General features: G+C 44.4%; 1 long non-coding RNA gene across 1 annotated transcript; it reads left to right on the top strand.

Annotated features, from left to right (window-relative positions):
- The first annotated feature begins 5,471 nt into the window (after window positions 1–5,471).
- Window positions 5,472–13,297, top strand: LOC147163305 (uncharacterized). Its single transcript, XR_015097106.1, has 3 exons — window positions 5,472–6,241; window positions 6,318–7,318; window positions 12,200–13,297. It is a non-coding gene; the product is annotated as an uncharacterized LOC147163305 (long non-coding RNA).
- The last annotated feature ends 943 nt before the right edge of the window (window positions 13,298–14,240 follow it).

The following is a 14,240-nucleotide window of genomic DNA, read 5'->3' as shown; positions in this document are numbered from 1 at the left end:
AGAACTATCCTGCATGTTCCCGCTGTATTAGACAACATGGAAAAGAACGTCCCTGCCCTGCTAAGAATAAAAGGAAAGAAAGTGCAATAAAATTGGACATTTTGAGGCAGCTTGTCAGACACGGATGCTCAAAGAAGTAACTGCAGCATCACCCCCGAAGCGGATGATACGTTTTTCCTGGGTGAAGTTAGACATAATTGATCAACCTGATGCCGAAGAAGAGTGGCTTGTTGATTTGCCATTTCATGGTGAAATAGTGGAATTTAAAATTGATACAGGGGCGGCCATTACTGTGATGAAACAGGATACATTCAAGAGGCTGCCACAACGCACACAGCTGGTCACTGCAAAAAGAGGACCCATCACCAGCCCTGGCGGAAAAGTTGTGAGTATTGGAAAGTTCCTGGCGACGAGTGAGTACAAAAAGCAAAAGTACAGATTTTGGGTCACTGTAATAAAAGAGCCATATTCCCACAATCTACTGGGACGGAGTGTCGCAAAAAGAATGGGACTGGTCATGAGAATTGACAGCATAGACACTGTACTGTTAAGTTATGTGTTTGGGGACATCGGTTTGCTTAAGTGCGACCCTGTGAAGATTGAACAAAACACACACTGTGAGCCCTACTCGCTGATCACACCACGTCGCACCCCATTTCCGCTACTGCCGAAAATTGAGGCTGAACTTAAACGCATGCTGGCTTTGGGCATAATCAAAGAAGTTACAGAGCCCAGAGACTGGTGTGCCCCGATGGTTCCCGTGAAGAAGAGGAACAGAGAGCGGGTGTGAGTGTGTGTTGACTTAAAATGCTTAAACAAGGCAGTTAACTCTTTGACTGCCAGACGTTTTCAGAAAAGGGATGCTGTGGGTGCCAGCCGATTTAAGCATTTTGACTGATCTTTCAAGGTCCACAGAAAATTTTGTGTTTGGACTATGGAAACACACATACTACCAAATGAAAGATTGAACTCTCATCTTTCATCAGAAAAAAAAGTTTGTTTCTACCTTATTCCGTTCTTCAGTAATCAACAATAGAAAATGGTTAGTTTCATTTTGGTTAGTTAAATGGTTAGTTTTGGACCAAAATACGGAGAAATCAAGCTTTTAGTGAAACTATATTATTTCATGCACTCTAGTGAATTTGACACCTTTTTTTTCCCTTGAATGATGCCACAAACATCTAAACAGTGCTTTACTTATGTAAAACACTATCACGAACAATGAAAAAGTGTTTTTTGATAGCAAAATATGTTTATTTACATTCAACAGTGTAACAATTTGACAACAATTTGGCAAACTGTTTACAAATGTGTGCAACTGTGGTACTATCTACAATTATGTGGATGTTTAAACTACAGTTTTTCTTTTTGTGTAACACTTCCCTGCGTGCAAGGAGACGCAACAGGATTTGCACAACAGATAAGTTTCACTGCGATTGCCCCTTCGCGTGCACTTTCTTGTCGGCCGTTTTTTCCGGGGAATAGCAAGTATATACTGCAGTGTGTGTTGCCATCAAGTCTACTATCAGGATCATGATACGGTTACGTTACGGTGGTGTTACGTCTGGCTTCCTCATGTCCTTCAGTTCCTATACCGGGTAGTAGATGTTCTGATCCATCTTATCCACTCCATTCATGGTGGCATCGTAGTCCAGAACCAGAGTCTTCTCCGTGATCAGACTGTACCCACTCCTCCGATGAATATGCATTGGACTCGGGGTACTCTTCATCGTCCGATTGAACGTCCGCCTGTGCTCGGTTGTGCTCCGCGTTTTCCGGCGTTAGCATCGCTAGCCGGTGAGGCTTTATGACGTGATAATAGCCGCGCGTCAACGCTTCCAACTTCGCCGTCAACCTCGGGAGTCACCATCATCATCATCATCGTCGTCATCAATGTGCTGTTTAGCATTGGTCGATGCTTTTCGTCTTTGAAAAAAATGCTCAAGCGTGAGCTGCTTGCAACCGGTCGCCATTGTTGCTTCATCAGCCATTGTCCCCTCAACACTCTAGCTCCGCCTCACGTCTTCTACTGACGCCCACCCAATCTTGTCCAAAGAGAGTCATCGCTGCCATCTCGGGGCCAAAACTAGTCATTATACGAACTAGATCTGCTTGATACTTTCAGCACAGCTGGCCAAGGCTTTCCTCCACCTGTTTCCAAAAAAAACAAAAAAAAAACATAGTGAATGTCTTTTAACGTCTTTGTAAAAGGATTTTACAAAACCGTAGGATTTTACTAAACGTTATTTAACGTTTTTGGCAGTAAAAGAGTTAAGCGTGAGAGGTTCATCCTCACTACATTAGAGGATATTACTCTCAAACTGGCTGGCGCTTAAGTGTTTACAACACTCGATGCTTCCTGTGGATTTTGGCAGATCCCCTTGGATGCAGTCAGCCGAAAGCTGACGACCTTCATCACCCCGATGGGAAGATTCTGCTTCAGACGTCTGCCTTTTGGTATCTTGTCGACTATGGAAATCTTCCAAAATGGCAACCTTGTTAAAGGATCATGATAAGAGTTGTCGTGGTGATAGACATACTTGTCTATGGAAAAACAAAGAAGGAGCATGACAGTCGTCTTGAGGCAGTGTTGAAGACCATAAAGGACAGTGGTTTCAAGTTGAACAAGGACAAGTGTCATTTTGGAAAAAGAGAAATGCAATACTTTGGCCACATCATAAGCGCAGGCTTGAGACCCGATGTTAGAAACGTTAAAGCTATCACACGGATTCCAAGTCCAACTAATGTAACCGAGTTAAATTCTCGGAATTGTCAATAAATGTTGAGAAGTTCCTGCCCCGCCTTTCTTCAGAGCTGCACCCCATCACCACCCTTCTCAAGAAAGAAAGTAAGTGGGTGTGCGGAGAAGCAGAGGAAGAGGCGTTTGAAAGAGTGAAATCCATGCTTGTGTCAGCCCCAGCTCTAGCATATTATGATGCCAACCGCAACACGGTCATTAGTGCGGATGCAAGTAGCTATGGAATTAGGGGCAGCATTATTACAGGAACATAAGGGTGAATTAAAGCCAGTCGTGTTCTGCTCTCGTACACTGTCAGAGGCAGAGAAGAGATACAAATAGAAAAGGAGTGTCTTGCAGGCGTGTAGGCATGTGAGCGTTTCGCTCGTTACGTGCGTCTCCTGAGATTCAATGTAGTGGCTGAGCACGTCCCAGGGAATCAACTGGTTCCAGGAGCCCACGGCCAGACAGCAGAGATGTCGAGCTCAAGCCAGGATGCCTGTTTGGTGGGTCAGTGTATCAGTGCAGATATCACAAAGAAAGTGTCAACATGTAAATTCTGCATTGAAACCAAACCAAGACGTGAACCGCTTCTCACTTCATCTTTACCAGGGGGCCCTTGGCAGCGCATTACTGGGGATTTGTGTGAACTACAGAGGCAGAATTATCTCATAGTGACTTATTACTACTCCAGAGACATTGAAATTGCTCACCTGTCTTCAACATCCAGCCAGCAGGTCATCACCAGGCTAAAAGGCATGTTCACAAGGTGGGGGATCCCGCTAGAACTGGTGAGTGATAATGGCACGCAGTTCACTTCGAGTGAGTTACAAGAATTCAGTCAAAGCTATGATTTTGTGCACACCAACACGAGCCCTCATTACCCCCAGGCTAACGGTGTGTGCGAGCTGTGCAGACTGCTAGCTAAGCAAATCTTGAAGCAGCCTGATCCACATCTAGCCCTGATGTGCTACAGGGCCACCCCTAGTGATGCTACAGGTGTGAGCCCAGCATTGTTGATGACAGGAAGACACATCAGGACCACTCTTCCTATGCTGGAATGCAAACTGCAACCTGCGTCTGTAAACAAACAGCAAGTTCAGCAGAAGGATGCCGAGACCAAGTCACCCTACCAGTTCTTCTATGATCGCCGTCACTCTGCCATACCACTTCCTGATCTCCATTCTGTGCAGACCGTCAAAGTGAAGCTTGATGGGGAGCAGGGATGGAGAATGACTGCAAAAGTCGTCGGAAAGTGCAATGAGCCCCGATCTTACATGGTGAGGACAGACGGTGCAGTACTGCGGCGCAACAGGAGACAACTGCAGGCTCTCCCGGAGACTGCAGACCCTCCAGCTCAGCAACAGCCGCAGCCAGAAGGACCGCCGCTACAGTTGCCCAGCAGCTTTCCTTCAGGAACTGGACCCAGCCAGAGCGACGAGATTCTGTCATGAGATAACAATCCGACTGTGAATTTGCCATCTCCACACAGGGTTGTTCAGGTGACATCCAGAGGTCGTGAGGTTAGGGTGCCTCTTAGATATAGACACTTGAAATTTAATGACACCCACCTCACACTGTTTTCTGTTTTAAGTGTTCAGTGAGTTTAGATAAATATTTGAAGTAACAGTAACATTATTGTTATCTCATGTTATTAGGTTAATGTTGTGTGGAAAAAAAAATGCTGACGTTATATCAACCACTTATAGACTGTTCACACACATACAGTACAATCTTTTGAAAGAGATGTTGTGATGTTACGTTGCCATGGTTATAGTAATCGCAGGCGTGATGTCATCAGTACGCGTCGAGAGATTTGGAGCATGCGCAATATACACCACGCGAGACACAAGTTAAGCTAACTGTAGAAGATGCAAATAAAGAGACTCGTTGAGAAAGCCACCGGACTCATTATTATTGCAGCATCGACACTTGACAGTGCCTTTAACAGCACAAATTTTTCTAACGCTCGATTAACAACCACTCCTTGTTTGGGTAGCGTCTACTCAAGGGAATTCCACGTCCACGTCAAAATTACCCAATAGAAATGCACTGTACTACACTGAAGCTAAAACACACAATGTTTAAGGGGCAGAATGTTAGCGTGGAGGAGCCAATTGGACTGTGTTGCGCTTCCACCTGTTCCCTGCTTTGAAGAACGCACTCGGTTAGCCATTAGCAACGAGCTAGGTTGCTCGGCAAGAGGTGTCTGTGGCAGTGGCACTCTCAAACCCTGTGAGAGCCAAGAGTCGAATGGACGCCGTCTTGTCAGTTGGAGTGACCCCAAGTCACTTGATCTTTAGATGTGAGGCATATTTTATTCAGCAACTCTAGAAAATAGCTCACACAGTCATTCTTTTGGCTCGCTTGCCAGCAGAGCGGCGACTCTGGCATGCAGTAAAGCGGCGTCACTTTACAATCATTGCGCATCCCAGAAGTTAACAAAATAAAAGCATTCAACGTCATTCAAAGGAGTTACTATAACACAATTTAGCAGTAATAAATCAAATAATAATGCATATATTTGTGAGGACTGGCGTCACGTTTCATTTTAGTTTCAAATTTAGAAAGCTCTTGAAATGAAAAGAACACAACGACCTTTGATGGTTAATTTACAGTTGCGTCATTTTACAATGTGCATCCGTATTGAACTTAACAAAATAAAAGCATTCAACATTGTGCAAACGAGTCATGTAACACAGGGGTGTCAAACTCATATTGGCTCAGAGGCCACATGGAGGAAAATATAATACCAAGTGGGCCAGATTGGTAAAACCATGGTATATAACTTTAAAACAATTGCCGTCAATTATAGTTGAGACGATGCACTGCTCATTTCCAGTCAGATCGTGAATACTCGCGGTGCTCCATACTCGCGAGTGCATTTTGATTTTTCCATGACAATTTTCTTCGCCATGAGCCCAAAGAAAGACAACAGTGCCAGTGGCAGCAACGACAAATTTACAGTGCTACGAACCACAGTGGATTAGGAAACAGATTATCACGCAGTTGTAACTACCGTGACTACTTCTGTAAATACTGGTACGAGGACCCCCCTTAACTGTTCAACAACGTGCTGACATTAAACAACGCACGCAAGGACCGCTTAGTAGTCTAACAATATGCCCAATGTAAAATACACAAACTCAGCACTGAACTAAAGCTAGTGTGGCAGAATGGAGCTACGCTCCCTACCACAAGGGGGCAGAGTGCCTGTAATTAGGGAAGTGACTATAAATAGGTCAGCGCAGCACCAATCTGCCTCTCTCTTCCTCTTCCTCCTTTGGTAGAGCTGCCAGGCAGGGATACGTGCGCTGATGTGGTGTCATTGTGTGAGTGGTGTCAAAACCAAGTAGTGTCAAAACCAATTGAAGGTATGCATGCTTTGATCGGCTTGGCCCATTTATGATTTTATAAGTTTACTCCAGTACCGCTCGGTTGCAGCAGCGTGGTGTATTTTGGAGCGTGACTGGTGTCTGGGTGGGTGCGCGGCGCTTCCCAAAGGTAGGGCGTTGGCTGTCCGCCTTGTGCAAGGGCTGGGCAGTGGAACAAGCTTTAATTGCTTCCCCTTACCTTCCAGCCATCAATTGTGGAGCCAGGCCGGGCATTTCCTCCCCACGCCAAGAAGGGCATGGCCGCAGAATGAGCGGGAGAGGAGGAGGAAGGGTGACGAAGGAGAATGGACAGGGAGGCGGAGGACGGGCATGGAGAGGCGAGGAGGGAGAGACAGCAATGGGGAGGAAGGGGGAGGGGAGAGGGAGCCACGGGGCACCCCGGAGGCCCACAGGCCCCGAACCGCGTCGCCGGGCCCGGAGCGACGGACCGCGCCGGGGCGGCGCCACCCCGGACACCAGGGAGAGCACCGCAACACAGCACCCCCCAAGAGACCCAGGGAACGGCCAAGACGCAGCCGCCACCCAGCAGCCAACAGAGGGGCAGAGCCGCCCACGCTCAGCCAGGGGGGGACAGCACCTATAGAGTTAACCCACTGGCATGCAGTGATTCCGAATATTATCCCTTAGTGCCCATTGGAGGTGAATCTTGAGGAGTTGGTGACTGTAAGGTGTCGTTTGATGTAGTCTGCTCGATCCTGCTGGCAGCAACTGGGTTCCTGACTATAAAAACAAAACCATTAGTTACAAATTGCCAAATACAGAAACAGCCATGTAAGTTATCGTGTACAATAGTACAGTCACAGTAAAACAGTCAGGGCTCTTCGTACTCATCTGGGCATTGGTGGAGCATGCATGATGTAGAAAAAGCTTTAATATTACCTTTTTAAACTGCACAATGCACCTTTAAAGAAGAAGATCAAGGAGCTGCTAATGAAGATCTTTCCACATTGGGCTGGCAACATCAGGAATGTGATCGACTCCGCACCGCATCGGGGGAAGGAGAGTTGCCGTAGCCGCCAGGTCATTATGCAGTTTGTGAGATGAGTTCATCGAAACGCAGTGTGAACATCAACGAATGACTCACAAATCTGCAAGGAGCAAGAGGTCTGCTTTGTCCAGGACTAAGATTTGCTGTCGCACAAGCTACTCTGGCCAAAAATTAAAACTGTCTAGATCACAGAATAAGGTAGTTTACTACAAAGGCCATATTGCAATTATTGATGGGCACATAGTTACAACTTAAATATGAGACCTAATCTTCAAATTGTTCTAATCGTTTAAATTTTAACTTGTTCCAAAGGAATGATTATTATGTTAGGTTCAATGAATATACAAAATGTTCACATGTTGATTTTTGTGTGTGATGTGTGTGTACGTGTGTGTGAAAGACTTGATTGTGATGATTGTGCAAAAGACCTAACTGAACGTGACAAGGCAATTAAGTGTCTAAAAATAGACCGTTCTTCAGGCACAGATGGGTTAACTGGTACATTTTACAAACACTTTTGGGAATCTCTTTAGAACCTACTTTTCCAAGTTTTTAAGGAAACAACAAATAGTTGAACCTTACTAACAAGCATGAAACAGGGTATCATCACTCTGATCCCTAAACCAGACAAAAATACTAAGCTAATGTGGTATACAGCTATATTCAAAAGTATTATATTTAGAATTATATTGTTCCCACAGGTATTTTATGTTAATTCATAGTGCAGCCCATGTTCAGAGGGTGGTCATAATAAATCTTTACACTTTAATGATTGATGACGATGGTTAATTTGTTAACTTTCCCTTTTCGGGACAAATGAATAAAGAGTAATGATAAAATAATGGCATTTTGTTTGAGAGTTGATATAATTATGCCTACATCTTTATAGCTGTGGCTGGAAGTAAGATAGTTGAATAAGGAGTTATGAATGTTTTTGGAATTGACATGTTGATAATGATTTTTAATATTTGTTTTTTTTCTGAGTGTGTCATTTCAGAAACTGATGTTTGAGTTCCAAGGCAGATGAGGGTTTGATGGCCTTCACTGATGCGCCCCAGCTGCTGATACGTTGTATGGCTAGTAGCTATTTGAAGGGGTATTGAAAAAAAAAAGAAAAAAGAAATGAATAAAGAGGCTGTGTTTTTTACGAAACATTTTTGAGAAAGCAGGGAGTGAACTGTCTTGCTATGATCCCATATCCTCAGTCTGGCATTTTTAAAGCATTGTATCAACGAGTGTGCATTTTTTGATCAGGTGAGCTCTCAGAAAGACTGTGTGTCATCGGATCCACATTGCAGACAGCGTCTGAATGGATGTGGCAGAGATCAAAGGTCAAAAGCCGCAGAGCAACAGTCTTCTCGTCCTGTGCCTAAGAAAAACATGATGTTCAAATTCCTCAATGCCCAGTGACTGTGTATACGCCTCATTTTTTTTTTTTTTTTTTTTTTTTTATTATTATTATTTTTTTTTTTTTTTTTTAAGAGCTCAGTATTGTTCATTCGGAAATGTCATCATCATTGCTCTTTTTTTTTTTTTTTTTTTTTTTTTTTTAAATATATATATATATATATATATACACATATATACATACATATATACATATATACATACATACATACATATTTTTTTTTTTTTTTTTGTGTGTGTGGGTGAGTATGTGTGTGTGCGTGCGTGCGTGCGTGTGTTTGTTAGCTCACCAGAAAACCTATTAGAAAAAAAAATCTTATACCGTTCACCTAAATCGAACACCAGGAGACCCGAGGGGACCGAAGAAAACCAAGGAAGGTGAAATCCAGCACCGACCAGACACCCCCCACCAGAACTCCTCCCCAGCCCAAGAAACATCCAGACCCCAACAAATCCAAAAAACATAAAGTCAGGGAGGCCTCAAGAGACCAACGGAGAGACCGAGAAAAGGAAGGAAGGACAGACGAAGCCGCGTGAGATCCGAGACACCAGCCTCCACCGATTCAATAACCTGAGGAGGAAACAGATTGTGTCTGAGTTTCGGTAGATGCTGGTGTGGTGGATCTGGCATGCATGAAAATCTCCACCAAAGAGGGGAGCCGTCGACCCCCGCCGGAACAGAGCAAGCGCAACACCTCAGGGCCCCCCAGGCCGCGGCAGCGCCAAAGGACGACCCCCGGGCCCCACCAGGGCCACCGGCCGGAGAGCAAACCCAGGAGCAGGAGCGCCCCCCGCCCCAACACGGCCCGCGCCCCCGGCCCAACGCAGCAGGACGGGGCACTGCAGGCCCACCAGGCACCCCACCGGCCCCCAACCCCCGCCCCCCCCACCACCCCCCGCCCCCCATCCACCCCCCGCCACCCACCCCAACCCAGCCCCAGCCGCCCCCATGCCCCCAATCCCCCAGACACCCCCCACCCCCAGCACCCCCCCACCCCGCAACCCCCACCACCGCCCCCCCCCCAACAAAGCCGCCCCCCCCCGACCCCACCCCGACCAACCGGCAGCCCCCCAACCCCCGACCCCCAGCCCCCGGGGACCACCCGCACCCAGGCACCGGCGCCGAAGAGGGGCCGGACAGCGGAGCGGAGAGGGCAGCCGCGCCCACCCCACCCCCCGCCGTGTGGAAGGACGGAACACCGGGGGCAGAAGGGGGAGATGGGGGCACCGGAGGGCGGCCGACACCCCCGAACCCCAGGCCCAGCGGGGGAAGGCCCCGGTCGTCACCCCAGCGTTCTTTGTGAAAATTAACCCCTGTTACTGAGTCCGCCAGCTCGCGGACTGGCGAACTCTACCCCTAAACCGTGAATGTGACCCCACCCAGTGTATATACAAGTGTGTGTGTGTGGTGCATTAAAATTAGGAGCAGGTGAACCGGAGCCGATGGAAATGATATTCCCACGCTCCGATCCACCCGCCACCCAAGCATGTTGCTGAGTGTATGTGGTGCATTAAAAAAAATAGATAGGGCGGGGGGGGGGGGGTGGCGACACGGACAGGGGACCGCAGCACTGCTCTATACTGCGGCCCCCAACCGATGGCACCCCCACAAGCCCCCAAGCCCCCCCCCCCACCCACAAGTTGTGTGGTGTATTAAAATTGGAGGGGAGTTGTAGGGTGAAGACGGTGTTTCCACCCTACCCCACCCCCCAAAGTGTGTTATGTGCCCTATATGTCTATAAAAGTGTATTGTGCAAACCTAGTGTAGTGAGTTAAGAGGTGTGACCAGCGGGGCCCCCCCCAACCGGGCGGGGGCAGGAGGCGCACCGGCCCACCAAGCCCCCACCCACCCCACCAGGACCCCGGCGGGCATATGGGACCCGTCCGGCGGGGCGATAGGGCTCGCCCCCCGGATACTGGGTATACGCCTCATTCTAGTGACTTCTCCCCTATGGCTGTTTTGCATCCAGAGGAAATCTAAATGCCTGCTCTGAACATTGCTGCCACAACAGCCGCCATGCTGGCCAGGACTGAACATTGACAACAGCTGCCGTCCTGCCTTTTGCTGGGGGTCTGGACAAAGAAAGTTGGTGGTCGGAATGAGATGTGATCCATTCAGTAAAGTGCTGCACGGTGTACGCAAGGCGTTTTTAATGTGTTGATTGGGGTACTGTGATCTATAGCAAGATATTTCAGGAAATTGAAAACGACATATGTAAATTTGAAATGAGGGATTGAGAAAATTTATTTCAATCTATAGCCTACTAAATTTTTGCCTATAGTTTTGGGAGAATCAGTTTCTGAATTGGTACAATGGGAATTTTATTAATATGTTATGATATAATATATTTTTATTTTCCCCGTGAGGAACTTTTTTGGACTTCGTCCAGCTGCAGCTATAGTATAAAATAAATAATAGAATAAAATGAGTAGTAACAAGTAAAAGACTAACTAAGAGTTTGATGGCTAAGTTTAATTTTTTTTTAACAGCACTGTGATTTATAAATCCCAGAAATATTTTGTGTGCTGTGTTTTTTATGAGCCCCGCTAATATGTAAAAGATTAGAAGTTTGAAGATAATTTTTAGTTTGATTAAATCTAGAAAATGGTAGATATTTGTAAATTTTGTGTGATTTTATCCTCAGCCCCACTAATCTATAAAAGAGGTGAGGTTGATTGGCAGTTTAAATAATTTTCGGGACTCTAGGAGAATTAGAGTAATATGGTTACCTCTATTTTTTATGGTCCCAAAGTCATCATATATTAGTGTCTTAAGTTGTATCTGCTTATGTTTAGTTTTGTAGTGTTTTGTAGCTCTTTTGTTTATCTCATAGCCTGATTTAGAGGGTTGAGTTATTTATGACGTTTTTTGAGTTATGAGGTTTTTATTTTGTCCTCCCTTTATCTTGACGTGTTTGAAAAAATCAGTGGATCTTTGTCAAATGAGGGAGTTTATGTTTAAGAATTTAACCAATGTAGACGAGTTAGAAAATTAAAATCAAACTTAAAAACGAAATTAAAAAGGTTGTGGGGTATCGGCCTACACTCCAATTGACAGGATGAGTTTGAAAATGATAATCCACAGTTTGAATATGAAGAAATCTACCAGAGGAAATCGATCGCAAAGTAAGTCTGAAGCAAGCAAGGGCAATAATGCATATTCGCCGAATGAAGGTAATTACATTATATTATATATTTTATCTCGGAATCACATTTGAAAAATGTAATGTTTGGAGCCCAGTGTTTGCAAAAGTGTATAGATAATATGAATATATGTGAGTTTTTTCCCAGCATGCCAGGATTCGGCCGATCATGGGATTCTGGGAAGAGAATATATGATATGAAAGGCAAAGTTATGCAAATTTAGAACAAATTTAGTCATGGTAAAAAAAAATTACCTATTATTGAACAAAACCTATTTGAAAAATAAATATTTATAAGCTCTGTCTTATATTAATGAATGAGCGAATGTCATTCAACTCAATCAAAGGCTGGGCTCTATTTTAATGTCACAAAAATAAATCTTTTCCTGTTCCAACAGCACAGGACCTACGGATCTTAATCAAATAACATTTACTAATCCCAACTAACAAAAACTATCAGGGTTTTTTCCTCCAAATAAAATTTATGTGAGTTTATGAGAAACTAAAAATGAAAAGTTTCTGCACTCAGGAGAACGGCCCCAGGGGGTTGGTGAGGAAATCTTGTGCAGTTCTCTGCACAGAGAAAATTCCACATCTGGTCTACAAGGCTTTCGGAGACGTGCCAGGCTCGGCTATCTCATCAACTGATGATCATCAATCTTATCACCTCTGACCTGGGAGCCACGTCAGCTGAATCCGTGCCCGGTTCCGGAGCTGCCGTTTGAGGACATCAGTCAACGGATCAAGTCAAGTGCCTTTTCTTGGGCAATCATTCCAAGAAGAGTCACATTTTTCGGGCAGAATAATCCCGTGACAAATCGAAGAATTTGGGTAGTCTACCCCAAATTCTTAAAGAAGAGACGAACTATTGCGACACTCTTTTCATTAAAAAAAAAAAAAGACCTTCAAAGAACTTCATCACAAGATGGCTTCAAAGAACACATATTCGTCTGCCGATACATTGCGACACTTTTTAATGAACAACATTTTATGTTAAGCCTCACATATGTTATGTTTATTCCACTAAAAATCTTTTAAATGTATCAAATTGTTTTTTAATGTCATATGATTGCTAAACTACCTCCTCTTCTGCTAAAGGGATGTTTTAAGGATAATTATTTTTACCACACAACCATTGAAAAAAAATGTTTTAATGTGTTGAGCTCTCAAGAGCTCAAATGAGGGAATGATGAGTTATTAACATTGTTTTTTAGTTTTAAATTATATTTTAGCCGTTTTAGATTTAGTTAACTCAGTATGGCTAAATGAATAGCATTTTTATGTGTCTCACACTCCTGAGAAAATAAGGGAGTGTATGGGTCTGGTATCTGTCTCTTCCGAAGGAGACGGGCCGATGTGTGATTGTTTTTCTCTAATCTGATTTATAGCTATGGGAACTTGCTGAACTTGCAGAAGGGAGGAGAGAGGGATTTTCTTGTATTCATTCAGTTGTAACCAGGTGTGTTGTGGGCTGACCTTTTTATGAACCCTCTTTGTGAATAAATAACGATGTGGGCTGGAGAGAAGGCAACACATTTGAACAGAGCACTGCTTGGGTGACTTGTCTTATGTGAATCAGAAGCTTCTGGTAATTAATACCTTTGCAAAGGAACTTCTTCAACAGAATCTCACCATTCAGTTAATTGAACACGCAAAGAGTACAATACTTAATATTGTCTACTCTAACATCATCTTGTGTTATTGCTTAATATTTGAGGAAAAAGGAGAAAAATGTGGTATTCTATAAAGAAATTGTAATTACAATAAACGACTAGCAGAGGGCAGCGTTCACTGTTTTGTGTGCATGGCATTGGAGGGAGCTTCGCGTTCTAAAGCGAAGAAGAGCCACACGCAATGTGGAGACAACCGTGTGTGTGAACCACTAATCTGAATATATGACTGGATAGCCGATAGCGGATAGCCCATACACGCCCGTGCAAGCCGTTGAAGTCACAGGGCGGCCATCTTGCTCCTCCCATCTTGAGAGCAGACTACTCTATAAACTATATGGTATACATACAGATTAGACAAGAGTTAGTATAGGGGCGGGGGTGGGGTGTGTGTGGCGGGGTGTCACTATTTTTTAACGATTAAAAAATTAAAAGAAATTAAAAATATCAAGTAGACAGTATGTGCTGCTTTGAAGACTCCTTTTTCTTTTATCGCTCAGTTCCTTAGACTCCAATATTAAATTTGGCAGAGGCACCTTTTGTTGAATTGCAGTTATAATTCTTTAATTAAAAAATATACAAGTTTCCTCCTGTAAACATCATTAAGCATATAATTTATACATGTATTTAAGGGAAGTTGTAAAATGTCTGAAGTACTCTTGTTTGTTTAACAAAATTAAAACATCATAAGTCATGCTGTTTCTACTAATTAGCCTCCTGTCTCAAATATTCCCCAATTTCGATATTGTAAATGTATAGGATCGTATGCCAAGAAATGTTTCTTGGAAGGAGCAATATGGCGGCCTCGCGGCTTTCTATCGGCTTTCCAGTCATATTCAGATCAGTGGTGTGAACGCTGTGCATTCAGTGTATTATATTTTGTGTTTTACATGTAAGAGA

The sequence above is a fragment of the Leptonotus elevatus genome, chromosome 14 (assembly GCF_054856555.1).
Source record: "Leptonotus elevatus isolate MCC_2025b chromosome 14, RoL_Lele_1.0, whole genome shotgun sequence".
Taxonomy (NCBI): Eukaryota; Metazoa; Chordata; class Actinopteri; order Syngnathiformes; family Syngnathidae; genus Leptonotus; species Leptonotus elevatus.
This window is presented reverse-complemented; position numbering and strand designations above follow the sequence as displayed.